Raw genomic sequence first — 14,338 nt, 5'->3', positions numbered from 1 at the left:
TCTGCAGAGTCCCAGGGCTCAGGCCTGGAGAATACCCGATAACAGACACATATATGGGAAAGGCATTAAATCATAAAATCATTTTTGAATGGGCACTAAAATATGGGGAAAAAGGACAAAATGAAAAAGTAATTCCCTTGCAAACACAGGCCACTGCCTAGTTGGGAACCCTAGTTTTGGCTAAAAAAGGGAAATATTATCCCACACAATATGGAATATGCCAATTTCTCTAGATCCCTCCAGGACTAGCCCCTCGTGTGTTAAAATGTGTGCATTTAGACAATCTAGTCTATCCAAATCTATAGGCTATGAAGTGTATGCTACATCTTTGTGTCATCTTTGTTGTGCTTTTTATTATCATAGGTAAGCATTTTCCCTGGGGTTTTTTGTTTAGATAATATAGCATTCATTATAACCAATAGATTATATTGGCATTTTCTTTTTTTTTATGGCTACATCTTTCCTTGTACAGGAAACCCTCGCTATTCGCAGGTTCGGCGGGTTGCGGGAGCGGGGAGGGGGGCATTGGGGGAGCGGGGAGGTTGAGGGGGCAGGCAGGGGTCCCCCCACTGTCCCTTCACCCAGCCCCCCCTCCCCCCGCCCCTAGGACCTCCCCGCTCGCCCCCCCCCCCCCGCCCCTAGTACTTACCAGCTCGGAGTGGCTGCAGCTTCCTGCTGCAGCCACCAAGGACTGCCCGAATCATCAAAGCGCTCCGAATCTTTGCCAAAGATTTGGAGAGCTTTGAATCAATTCGGACTTTTAAATTGGTCCCCTGATTCAATTTGGATTTGGAGATTCAGCCACCAAATCAGGCCGAATCTCCTCCAAATTGAATCACCACCTGAAGCTTCGCACAGCCCTAGTAGCTACGTGACTAGAGGGCTAAAAATATCACTACCTGAACAAAAGAAATCTCCTTTTTCTCCACCCCAACAGCACCTAAGAACTTAAGATATCTGATCTCTTTTCAAGGAAACTTGCCCACTCTAGAAGCCTGTCCAGCTCACAAGTTGTATATAACTAGAACCGGTAATGTAGAATTATTTGCTTGCTAAGATTGTATCTTGCCAAGATTATTGAAACTGCTGAGATTATATTTATATGCATGCTTACAACTAATACTTTATAATTCTCAATAAAATTGATTAATTAAAGAGTTAACTGCTAGGGGTGTGTGAAGCGGGCCCTATTCAATTCAGATTCGGCCAGAATCAGGGACAGTGATGTGATTAGTTGAATTGGATCACTCTCCCTGATTCGATTCGGCTGAATCCAAATCTGAAGAATTGATGCTGATTCGGGGAATCAGAGATTTAGACATAGACACAGCTTTAAAAGTTTTTTCTACATACCTTGAAGTAGCAGCACGGCTCATGATTGCTGCAATGCTGGGGTGCCTGGAGCGTCCCACAGGAGTGCAGGGGTGCCCTCCACATGCTCAGCCGTGAACCCGGAAATGGACCGGAAGTACTTCTAGTCCACTTCTGGGTCTGCCAAGGAGCGTGCAAGGGGGGCTCCCTGTGCCCCTCCGGGCTCAGCAATCGGCCACAGGGGGACCCCAGGTGCCCCCCGCAGACCCAGGAGGCACCAGTTGCCAAGTCTGCTACCTAGGTGTATGTAGAAAAGACATTTAAAGCTGTGTCTATGTCTGAATCTCTGAATCTCTCCAAATTGATTCAGAGGGTTCTGATTCAATTCAGAGAAATTCAAGGGTCCTCTGATTCGGTTTGGATTCAGAGATTCGTCCACCAAATTGGGCTGAATCTCTGCTGAATCGAATTAGGGACTGAAGCCTCGCACAGCCCTATTAACTGGGTCCCCATTTGGCAAAAATAAATAGATTCTCATTTGGAGAAAACTGAAGTATACTTTAAGGAAATATTGATCTTGTTGTTTGCTCTCTCTTCATTTGGGAAGACAGCCAGATACCCCCTGGTTCTTAGGGCAACAAAAGGACAAACTCCTGTGATACAGCCTGTTAGTAACATAACCTTACTTTATGGTGGCAGATTCTAACTGCTTGTCATGTCCATGCCTGGAGATCACCCTTAGATGTTGGGGGTTAATTATCAATTTAATCTCTAATTATCTGAACCCACTCAAACAGCGGCTCTCTGTCAATTAACCCTCCAAAAGGTGGGGTGGTTCTTTGCCGGAAGCATATCTAATCACCGCTTGTATTAAATAAATTGGCATCAGTTTTGCCAAGGCAAAGAAGTTGAAGGTGTGCTGCAAGCTGTTCAGTGATGCTGACTGGTTTTGGGAGCCCACTGACTAACATGCACTTACCAGAAGGAACTCCCAGATGTCCGTGCAGGGAACAAACAACTCCAATAAACTGTGCTGTGTTGCTTATCTCAGGAAGGACAGGAGGATACTGGGTAGTCCATCCTCCTGTACAAGACCTCTGAGGAGATGTACCAGCCCATTGAGACTGACAGCCCATATGCCATCAACATCAAGATATTGAGGTCTCCCCATGTACCCATCCTGTTGACAACCCTGCTGAGCATCTTCCACCATCCCTGCTGATAACCCAGTACATCCTTTCAGTCGCTGGGGCTCAATTCCCTGAAGGCAATGCCTAAGGCTGTCCACCAAACCAGCTGGTGAGTGTCAGTGCACCAACACTCTGCCTGCATCGTTACAACTGCTGCATCTCATCAGACAGTTAGTAGTTACTTGTGGCCCAAACCTGTGGAATGGAAATGCTCCCACAACACCTGGTCTGAGGCAATGGGTTAGGTGAACCTGAAAGGAGAATTCATAGCCATTCAGAGGTATGAGGCCACATAAGCCCCAAAGATGATTTTTAGAGGTTTCATAGGCTCATTCAGGTACCAGGGAGATGATTACAGATGTCCCCTTGCCTCTTGGGTTCCTTGGTGGGGGCATGTATTGGTGCATCACCTCAAGGGCTTCCAGTTCTTCTGGACAGACTCGTTCATCACTCTCTTTCCCCACACAGTGTTAACCCTCTGCTGTTTCGCTCCCCACAGGTGATCATGTTCTACCAGGATGCTGTTCATCCTCACATCCCACTATGACCGCCTGTTGACATTGATCTTCCTAAGGTGGTGAGTCCCTTTGAATACCTTCTGGCAGGGATGGGCAAAATACAGCCCAGGGGCTGAATCCAGCACACCAACTGATTGGATCTGGCCCATAGGCAGGCACCCACCAATTGATTGTATTCAGCCTGGGGTAGCCCATGCCACACTCCCACCTGCACCCCACAATGGCCCTGGCTAGTGTGCACAGCCACCCAGCAGGGCTGCTCCAGGTGTGACTGCAGCTGCCCAGGTATTGCTCAGCTCCTGCCACTTCCAGAGGCTCCTTGTCCTCCTCCTGACCCTGCTGCACCACTCCAGGCAGCAGGTAGCATAGGGAAGACCTCAATCACAGGAATGCATGCCAGGCACCACACACCTAGGCCAGCAGGGATGAAGCTGCAGCCAGGCGGCTCCAGCCCCAGCATGTGGGGCTCCAGCAGCAACTCCTGGCCACCTTCCATCCACTCTGGCATGGATGAGCAGCCACCTGCAGGTGGGTGAGTGGATCTGGAGCCAGGAGCTGGAGCCAGTCACTGGGCAGGAACCACCTAGGTGCAGTTTCCCTCCCCTCCCTTCCCTGCCCCCCCCATCTGGCTGTTTGGTGCCCAGCACATGTTGTCATGGCTGTTGCTGCTCCTTTCCTGCACTACCTGCTGCCCAGAGTGGTGAACTAGGGGCAGGGGGAGAAAGAGCTGCTGGAGGCAGGAGTAGCTGATCAGTACCCAGGCAGCTACAGTAGCACATGGAGCAGTCCCGCAAGGAAGCTTGTGTGCACACTGACCAGGCCTGGGGCCAGGGCTTGGAGCACAGTGTGGGATCCTAAAGGCAGAAGTGGGAAGGGCTCAACCCCACGTGGAGAGCCATAGGGACAACTGTGGGCCAAACTGGGGGGACAGAATGCACCTGCACTGCACCACCTAGGTGAACTACACTGCACAAGCCCCCTGTTCCCCACCCAGCTCCCACTATCTAGCACTTGACCAGCCCCTGACACACATGTGCACACCCACCCCCCCGCACCCACAGCCCCAACTCCCAATACCTACCCCCCACCCCACAGTATACAAGAGTAAGACTTTATTTTCAGCCATCGTGAAATCACATATATATAACACTACACACACACAAAAAACGTAATTCAGGACTGAAAAAACTAATTCAAAAAATATCTTTGAAATAACATTAAAATGTATTACAGTAGATGTCTGATTTTTAATATGTGATTTGTTTTTAGCTATAATTTGTTAAAATGATATCTTCTGAAAGATATCTAAAAGATAATTGCCCAAGTCTGCCTTACGGCAACATGAAATGTATCAGCCTGAGTCTATAGCTATTGAATAAGAGATTTGATACACCTGTCTACCCAAGGTGAGATTTTCAGAAACTTCCACCTGATTTTGGATCCCACTACCCTTTCATGCGATTTGTACTCCTAAGGTATTTCTCCAGCTCTGTAGAAGGTCTATAAAGTGAAGAACAATGGAGTTCCCACCCCAATCAGTACCCAAGTTGCTGCCAGTGGGGAGCAGAGGGGCTCTTGTGTGAATAATAATGTGAACCCCAGTTTTTCATGTAAGTTCCTTTTAGATGGGAAAAGGCTGAGGTGCACAGGCTGCTGCAAAGAACAGAAAAGAGGTGCCCATCCTACAGGGGACATCCTGCCAGAATGAACCAGAACATGGGGCAGAACCAGGGCAGGTGAAATACAGGGAGAGAAAAGGAAGATTTAAGACCAAGGGACCAAAGTCATTAAAAAAAGAAAAAAGAAAAAGTGAAGGCTTTTATTCAAATGTCCAGTGCAGTGGAGCTGGTATCGACAGGGGAGGTTGAGGGAGGGAGGCAACTACCCCTGATAGGATCCATAGCACTTCAGCCTATGAAACTCCTTGCCAAGAAGCCTCAGCTGCATGTTTAAACCAACCCAAATTCAACCCAGGTCAGCAATTCCCCATGCGCAGCCCCCTGTCAGTGCTCAGGTTCCAGCCCCACACACATGTCCTGCAGCAGGGCCTTCCTGATCAGAGGATACCAAAGGGCACTTTGCAAGGCTTGGCAGAGATCCCATGTGCTGCTCTAGATTTGGAGGGAAGCACTGACTCCCCAGCTGGGGGCTTCCTAAAGGAGAGACTGCATGGCCAGCCCTGCTGGAGCCCTCCAGAGTCATAGTACACAGAGGGGTGAACTGGCCTGGTGCTCCCAGCTGCAGTGGGCTCACGTATCCAGACTGAGTCCTTTTATCTACTGCAGCTCCAAGAGTGACAGAGGTGCAGCCATGGGGGCTGGGAGAGGGGATCCCCCCTGGGGCACAGAGAGCAGGAAGCTGGAGTAGACGATCTCATCATTCCCTGTGGGACATCTCCCCTGCCCGCCCCCCATTTCAGTTGCACAGTCTGAATTCAGCTCCAGGGCCAGACAGGTAGAACCAGGGCTGGATTCTGTCCCCAGCAAACAAAGCCGGTGGGAAGGTGAAGATCGGGGCCTTGGTATTAGCATTGAGAATTGACACCTGCCCTCCTGCATAGTCCAGGCACACCTGGACCCTGCTGGGCACCCAGTGCAGGGGCGTGGGATGAGGTGACGTAAGCGCCTGAAATTGACCATACCAGTCTCCCAAAGCCCAGACCCCCTCCTCCGGGCTAACGTGGATCCATCCCTTCCTCTTCACAGACTCTCTGGCAACACCCACGGCCCAGATATTCCCTTTCCGCACTTCAACTTCCCAGCAGTGTCTCCCCGAGGTGAATCCTTCATGGCCCAGCACGCAGCAGCGCATGTCAAATCTCTCAGAATTCTTGGACAGAAGCTGCCGCATGTCTTCCCATCTCGCCCAACTTCGATCCTCAGACAGGATGAGCTGGGGATTTGCCGAGTCTGGATCAAGAGTCACCTTCACTGTGGGAGAAAAATCACAGCGTCAGGGCAGAATTCAGGTTGGGGCAGGCATAGGTCATTCCTCGCCTTCCCCGTCAACTACTGCCAGAGGGTGGTAGTTGGCAGAACTGAATCAACAGGCACTTGGTGACCACCGGTGTCCTCCAAGGCTCCGCTCTTGGACCTGTACTCCTTAACGTCTTTATAAACAATCTGGATTCTAGTGTTAGAAGTGGGCTGGCTAAGTTCACTGACAACACCAAACTTTGAGGAACAGGGGCCACACTTGAGGATAGGCTGGTTATCCAGGCTGACCTTGATAGGCTTGCAAGGTGGGTAGATGAAAACCTGATGGCATTCAATACAGAGAAATGCAAGGCGTTCCACCTTGGGTGGGAGGGGGGACCCACATTACACTTATAGGCCCGGCAGTGCTACACTCACTAGCACCACGGCCAAAAAAGACTTGGAGGTCACGACTGACCACAAGATGAACATGAGCCTCCAATGTAATACCACAGCCAGTTAAGCAAACAAAACTCTGGTTTGCATCCATTGGTGCTTCTTGATAGGGCTGTGTGAAGCTTCGGTCCCTGATTTGATTCGGTGGAGATTTGGCCCGACTCAGTGGCCAAATCTCTGAATCTAAATCGAATCAGGAGACCTTTTAATCTCTCCAAATCGAATAAGAACCTTCCGAAAAGATTCGGAGAGATTCGGAAAGATTCGGTGATTCGGACATAGACACAGCTTTAACTGTTTTTTCTACATACCTCTAGGTAGCAGGTGGCTCACGAATGCTGTGATGCTGCGGTACATGGAGTGTCCCACAGGAGCGCGCTCAACAGCAGATGTGGAAGTGGACCAGAAGCACTTCTGATCCACTTCTGGGTCTGCCAGGGAGTGCACTGGGGGCCCCCCCATGCCTCCCCGGCTTGGCAACTGGTGCCTTCTGGGTCTGGAGGGACACCCGGTGTCCCCCCGCGATCAATCGCCAAGCTGGGGAGGCACGGGGGGACCCCCCCGCACTCTCCCTGGCAGACCTGGAAGTGGACCAGAGGTCCACTTCCATGTTCACTGCCGAGCACACAGAGTGCATCCCCCTGCACTCCTGTGGGATGCTCCATCTGCCCCAGCATTGCAGCATTCATGAGCCATGCCTGGTACCTCAAGGTATGTAGAAAAAACATTTAAAGCTATGTCTATGTCCGAATCGCTGATTTTCTGAATCAGCATTCATAGTTTCATAGTAGCTAGGGTCAGGAGGGACCTGAACATAAAGTTGGTTCCAGATTTTGGCCACCCTAACTGTAAAATATTGCCTTCTGATCTCTAACCTAAACCTATTCTCCATCAGCTTAATACCATTGTTCCTTGTCACCCCAGGTGGTGCTGGGGAGAAAAGGGCTCTGCCTATTTGCTGTTGATCTCCCCTGATGAGTTTGTAGGCAGCCACCAGGTCCCCCCTCAGCCTCCTCCTGCTGAGGCTGAACAGGTTCATGTCCCTCAGTCTTTCCTTGTAGGGCCTGTCCTGCTGCCTTCTCACCAAGTGGGTGGCCCTCCTCTGAACCCTCTCCAGGCTGGCAACATCCCTTTTGAAGTGCGGCGCCCAGTACTGGACCCAGTACTCCAACTGTGGCCTGACCAAACTTGCATAGAGGGGGAGTATCATCTTTCTGGACCGTCTTGAGATGCACCTTTGGATGCATGACAAGGTATGGCTGGCCTTGCTGGCTGCGGTCTGGCATTGGCGGCTCATGTTCATCTTGGAGTCAATAATGGAGTCACTGAATCTTCAGATTCGGATTCAGCTGAATCAAGTCAGGGACAGTGATCCAAATCAACTAATTGAATCACTGTCCCCAATTTGGGCCAAGTCCAAATTGAATACAGCCTGCTTCGCACACCCCTACTTCTCGAGCAAGTCCCAGGATGTCACCCTTCTGTTGTACTCAGCCTTTGTGAGGCCACAGCTGGAGTACTGCATCCAGTTCTGGGCTCCACAATTAAAAAAGGACATGGAGAAGCTTGAGAGAGAGCAGGGGAAAGCCATGCACATGATCTCAGGGCAAGAGAACAGGCCCTACGAGGAGAGTCTGAGAGCCATGGGACTCTTCAACCTGGAGAAGCGAAGGCTCAGGGATGATTTGGTGGCAACCTATAAGTACTTAAGGGGTGTGCATCAGGACCTGGGGGAATGCCTGTTCACTAGAGTACCCCAAGGGATGACAAAGTCCAACTGTCACAAACTCCTCCAAGACTGTTTTAGGCTGGACATAAGGAAAAACTTCTTTACTGTGCAAGCTCCTAATGCCTGGAATAGATTCTCCCCAGAGGGGGTGCAAGCACCTACTCTGGTCTCTTTCAAGAAACATTTGGATGCTTATCTTGCTGGGATCCTTTGATCCTAGCTGACTTTCTGCTTCTGGGGCAGGGGGCTGGACCCGATGATCTTCCAAGGTCCCTTCCAGCCCTAATGTCTATGAAATCTATGAAAGGCAAAAAAATCCCAGATCAACCCCCCAGGTCACAGCACAGGCAGTTTTGGTGCTGGGCTGTGAGAGTGTTTCTCATCTGAGGGGAGGGAAGCACTGCAGTGGGATTTTTCTGTGAATGCAACCAGATCTTCACTAGCACTTACCCTTGGAGTATGAGTCCTTCTCCAGATAAGATTGCAGAGTGTCTGGAAAAAGAAAATGGTCACAGAGGTTTTACACAGGGGTATTCATGGGGTAGCCACTGGCAGGAATGTGCTTTACAAAACTACTTTATCATACAGTTGGTGGGGTCAGGGCACACCTTGGCACTGTCTAGGGAAGTCAAAGATTTGGCCAAACTTGCCCCTCTGCTCTAGTGACCCTTAGTAGAGCCTTGCAAGGGTAAATATAACATAGCTTGAGCTCCATGGAAGGCACTCCCTCTATGCTTGATCTGACACCTGTCAGCACTGTGTGTTAATTTTCTTGCTCTGGTAAAAGTGAAGCAGCATCAAAGAATGAATGAAGGCATAACCCTATTTGCCTTGATTTATCCAGGTGACAGTTTTCCAGTCACAGAACTGCAGCTCTTGGCCCCTATCCACAAGTGACAATCCCATTTCCAGGTTGCATGGACACAAAAGGGTCTAGATGGTTACCAAGCACACACAGTAAGTTGCCCCCAGCAGGGCAGGTACTCAACTTGGTCTGTGTGTACCTATGCCTTGCGGCTCCACAGTGGTGGGGAGATGGGACTAGCTCAGGAGAGAGAGTGCAGCACACAGCTTACAGGGCTCGTAACTTTATTGTTCTGACCAGAAAACAACGGAAGCAAGTGTGGTCCCTAGAGAGGCACACAGTGTAGCAACACGTAAAGAAACAGTGCCATATATAATGGCTAATGCACAATACATCACAGGACAAGGCACTGATTGCATCTAAATCACTGAACTGTCATCTCCAGCCCTGGAGACCAGAGGAACCTTGGAAATTAGAATAAAATAGCAGCGATTGGCTTTAGGACCAAACAGGGGGGCCTGGGAATCCCTGTGGTTTTAAAATAAGTTCTATCCTCTTGTTTCAAATAAAATCCCCAAGAAGAATCAAAACTCTCTGAGATCCACAATTGTGTCTCCTAGAACCATACACAAAATTTTCTATTGTGCCTAATAAAGGCTTCCAGGGAGAGGAGAACCAAGTTTTAAACGTACAGAAAACAGCGGGGAATGCAGAGGCATAACAAGCTCTCTGAGCTCCTGGGGCGAGCAAGTGAGCTACAACTGCTGCTGCTCACCTTAGAAGCATGGGCTGGGGGGCTGAGCAAAAGGAGAGGCAGTGGCACAGGCTGTCCAGAGGGCTGCTCCTGGTGCCACATTCATACCACTCTGCTCCCTGGGGAAAGGTCACACATCCCACAGCCAAGCCTTGGAGGGAAGATGGGGAGGGGGTTGGTGTCTTTCTCACCCTGCCCCAGCTATGCTATGGGGGAAAGTGAGGGATTTAGGGAGAAAAGCACAAAAAAAGGACACTGAATTGCTAGTCCAAAATCCTTCAAAGGAAGCAATGTGGAGATATGCCTGGAGCTCCCTGTAGATGTACCCTAATGAAGGAAGAAGGCAGAGAGAAGCATCTCTAATACCATGTGTCCTGTCTTATAATTCACTCTCTACCATGCTCCCAGTGAGAAAGCCAAAGAGTACAGAGTCCAAAGATAATTGTCCTGCCCTCCACCCACAACAGAGGATTGCCAATGTAACTTTTTAATCAAAGATGAAAAAGGCACAGATGTAGGTGCTGGAAAACTCTGTGGGACTCCAGTTGTTAAATGCCTTTGACTACATTTGTCAGCTGCCAATTTGGATTCTGTTTCTGGATCTTGGCTCTGCAGACAGGGACACTTCAAAGGTTCATTTTCTTCCCATTTCTCACAGTAGTCAATGATGCAAGCTTGGCAGAATTTGTGCCCACACACTAGTGCCCCTGGCTCACCAGGTGCTGCTGGGAAGTGGGGGGATCCCTACTGCCCCCCACTGCCCCACGCTGAGTGGGGGGCTCTCTATGAGCCCCCCCCCCCGACTCCTCCCCCATGGCTGCTCAGGCCCTTTAAGGGAAAAAAACCAAAAAGAGAGTCATCAAAGCTCTCCAAATCTTTTCCGAAGCTTTGGAGAGCTTTGAATCGATTCAGACCTTTTTATTGCCTTGCTTCAGACACTGAGCCTGCTCTGGCTCTGTCTTGGGCCCTGGCCCATCTCACCCTACTCTAAGCTATAGCTCCATAACCCTGTCAGTCTGCAGCACTGGTCCCTGACCTTCAGTCCCCTAGACCCAGTCCCCTAGGCTCCACTCCTAGGCCAGTCTAGACCACGAGCACCCCTGGCCCTACCTCAGCCCTGCTCTGGGTACTGAGCCTGCTGCAGCTCCATCTCCTCTGGGTCCCCTGGCCCTATCTGGCTTCAGTGGTATTCAGCTGCAGTCCTTGCCTAGGCTGCCACCCTATCAGGCTCAAGCCCAGTCTGTCTCTCAAGCCCCCAGCCCCCGGCAAGGCTCTAGACATTCTCATGCCTTCAGGCATGACTGGCACCTCTGTACCACCCCTGCTAGTCCCAAAGCCAGATCAGATTGCCAGTTGTAAGCTATAATAAGAAATTAACCTGCTGTAGGTGTAGCCAATGGCAGCAACAGGTTGCTGTCCTGCAGCAAGGCTTCCCCTCACCTACAGGCTGTGCTCCTAAGACACCAGTATTCAACGGGCAGGTCTTAGAGCAGCTCTGCAGTCCTCCGGGCCCAGAGCTCTTCATCCAGCAGCCTGCAGGGCTCAACTGTCTGACCAGCTCAGGCCCCGGGTTTATAGTCCTCAAGCCCCGCCCCTTCTGGTCATGTGCTTCCCAGACCACCAATAGGGGTGCCTCCTCAGGACCTAGTGCCATGGTGACACAGACTGCTGCTCTATCGGCCTCCTGCTGCTGAGTTAGGCTTTTCCCCTGTTGGGTTATCGTGGGCTGCCAGGCCTATAGTTAGCAGTGATAGCCACTGGTCTCCAGGGGCATTTTCACGTGTGATTCTGATGCAGTGCCAGGCACTTTTAATTAGCGAGCCGCACTAATTAAAAGTGCCTGGTGCTGCATTGGCAACACATTTATCAGCAGCACAGTGCACCTCCTCGCTGAGAAAATGGTTCACTTTGAACTAAAGCATGTTGACTGTGTTTTAGTTCAAAGCCCACCACCACCATTTTCTCAGTGCAGAGGCCTGCTGCACCAGACACACGTGAGATGTGAGGCTGCCAGAGCACGTCACTTTATGTGCTCCAGCAGACTTGATTAATTGAGTGTGCTCCAACACGCTGCATTTCCAGCACGTCAGAGCAGGCTCCCTGCATGTAAGTGCCCCAGCTGTCCATCTCCTTGCAGTCAGATCACCCTGCGCAGGGAGCTCCTGACTGACAACGGGGGCAACCGTTTATCCTGATGGGCCTCTCCCCAGCCTCGGCAGCAGGGTTTTGCCATTGCCTGCTTCTCTGACTGTGGTTTTTCTCCTTAAAGTAACAGGAGCCTCAAGCTCTCTGTCTCAGAGACGTACAGAGTTAAGGAGAAATATAACTAAAACATTGGTGTACAGTCTGAGAAAAGCAAGTGGTTCATTACCTGGGCAGCCTCCTCTGCAGGAACCACCGTTCCTCTCAGCCATGTTCAGATCCACAAAACAGATTTAGAGCCTCTCCTTTTTCTCCTCATGCCCAATCCCCTCCTGCTCCTTTGCCTGCCTGAGCACCCAGCTATGGTCTGTTTTTCAATGCTCACCAACTTTCTGTTCTGCCTGAGGTTCCCCTGGGCAAAGGTCTCTGCTTCCAAGGTCAAGAGATATCAGTATCTGACTCCTCCCAACACTGGGTGCAGCTGGCTCAGCAGGGATTGTGCCCAAAGTCTGGAAGACCTGTATCTTAAAGAATCCCAGACTGGCAAAGCCAGCGGAGTCACCTCTGGTACTTTCCATGGTCAATCCTGTAACATTTTGTGCACATGCAGTGACAGTGTTTCCAGAGGTAAGAACTGAGTGCAGCCATAGGGAAGATGACAAACAGTTGTTCCCTGCAGGGAAAGCGCTAAGGCCCTGATGCTGAACACAATCCCTGGAGAGCCCCACATTCCTCAGGCCAGTCCTGCACTTGCTTTCAATGGGGCTGTTCCCAGGAGCACTGTTCAGACCTGGTTGTGGGATGAGGCCCTGAGGGAGTGCTGCCTAAACCAATTCAGCCAGGACAGCCACCAAGCTGCTCCCCACTGTGCTAATACAAAAATACTCTTGCTGGGGCCTTAGCCAAAGCTGAAGCCTAGAGCATAGCAGTAGCTCTGTCCTGGTTTCCATTGTAAGTCTTTAATATTCTCTTTCTCTTGCCCCTGGAAGTTGTTGATCATGATAGTCCTTCTCTTATTAATCGTTTCATTTTTCATTCTAGGCAGAAGCCCTCTCATCACAGGCTCCAGTGTCAGTTTGACCTCCCCTTGTTTCCCAGGCATTTAGGGCTCCATGAGAAGGAGCAAAGGGCACACAGAACTGGTCTATGATTGTGTTGGCCAGGAAGGAAAGAAACACCTTTTCCGAAAAGCACAGCTATAACCACCCCCTTATCTGATAGCCAGGAGAAGAAGCCCCTCCCCTGTCCTTAAAATGCTTCTGATGCTGAAAGTGAAAGTTAGAAGGGGGAGGGGGAATGGGGGAGAGGAACCGAGGGGGGAAACTAACATGTGTAGGTGGCCAGTGAGAAGGATTTCTCTCTGGCTGCCTTTCCAATGACAGAGGCGGGGGGGGGGGACCTAGAAACAGCATAGTCTGAGGGGAGGGACCTAGAAACAGCATACAAGCCTCTGTTTGGAGGTGTGCTGTCCTTTTGCTGGCTTGTTCCCACTCAGGAACGGAGTGAGAAAGGTATCCTAGCCAATTCAAGCATCTCAGCTTGGTTACTTTACTCAGTAGTTGAACTTTCCTGCTCCTTTTTGTTGTTAGAAAGGATTGGGTAGGATTTAGCTTACCTTATCTTAGCTATTCAATTACGATTATTATCCATTTCTTTCAATTTATATTTGCTCTTTTTTTTTTTGGCATACTTTGAAAAAAGAAAGCTGTGTTTTCCCTGCCAGCGTGATCCATCCCTGTGCAGGGAGACGCACAGCTTGCACACACACACACACACAAATATAAATAAGAAAAATCAGATATTCATAGGAGAAGAAGACAGACAGCACACAATTTTTACATAACTCTTAACACTGGTGTCCAGTGCCCGCACGCAACAGAGGGAATAAAACACACAATACAAAAGGACTGACATACATAAAGAGACCTTTTGCAGTACAGGAAAGATTAATATGAAGCGTGCTGGAAAGGCAGGTGCCAGGTCTTCTGGCAGGGGAGGAAGAGGGGGCAGGGGGACAGCTAGAGCTGCAAGCCGCCCCCCCCGACACAGATGCATTCTCTTCCCAAGCAGCCATGACATCAGTGCTGCCAGCGGAAGTGAGGAGGTGGGAGCAGTGTCTGCACCTGACATCCCTGCACCTGCGCCACCTCCCTTCAGTCCAGAAGTAGGCAGTGGAATCACTGTCTCCTCCACCTCAGTGTCAGCTCTCAACGTGAGCCTCCCACTGCCAGAGGAGGAGCTGGAACTAGAACCAGGGATGCTGCACATGCTGGCTCAAGCAATTCTGGGGACTGAAGGGAAATCAGAGTTTGTGCTCCATACCTCTCAAATTTCCCCTAGACCCAGCACCAGCACCAGCACCAGCCAGTCTCCTGTATGCCAGCCACTGCCAATGTGGGCCATGGGCATGGCTTCAATGCTGGGGTCCAAATGCACCAGACCCCAACCTCGGGCAGGTAGCAACTGAGGCTTCGGTGGCTACCTATCTCCTTGAGGATATGGAGCCACTGGCCTACCA

General features: G+C 50.4%; 1 pseudogene; it reads right to left on the bottom strand.

The window, feature by feature from the left end:
- Positions 1–4,602: 4,602 nt before the first annotated feature.
- The window catches only part of LOC112549719, a 44,403-nt pseudogene continuing 34,667 nt past the window's right edge, over positions 4,603–14,338 (bottom strand).

The sequence above is a fragment of the Alligator sinensis genome, unplaced genomic scaffold (genome assembly GCF_000455745.1).
Source record: "Alligator sinensis unplaced genomic scaffold, ASM45574v1 scaffold1097_1, whole genome shotgun sequence".
Lineage (NCBI taxonomy): Eukaryota > Metazoa > Chordata > Crocodylia > Alligatoridae > Alligator > Alligator sinensis.
The sequence above is the reverse complement of the archived record's forward strand: the minus strand, read 5'-3'. Positions and strand labels throughout refer to the sequence as shown.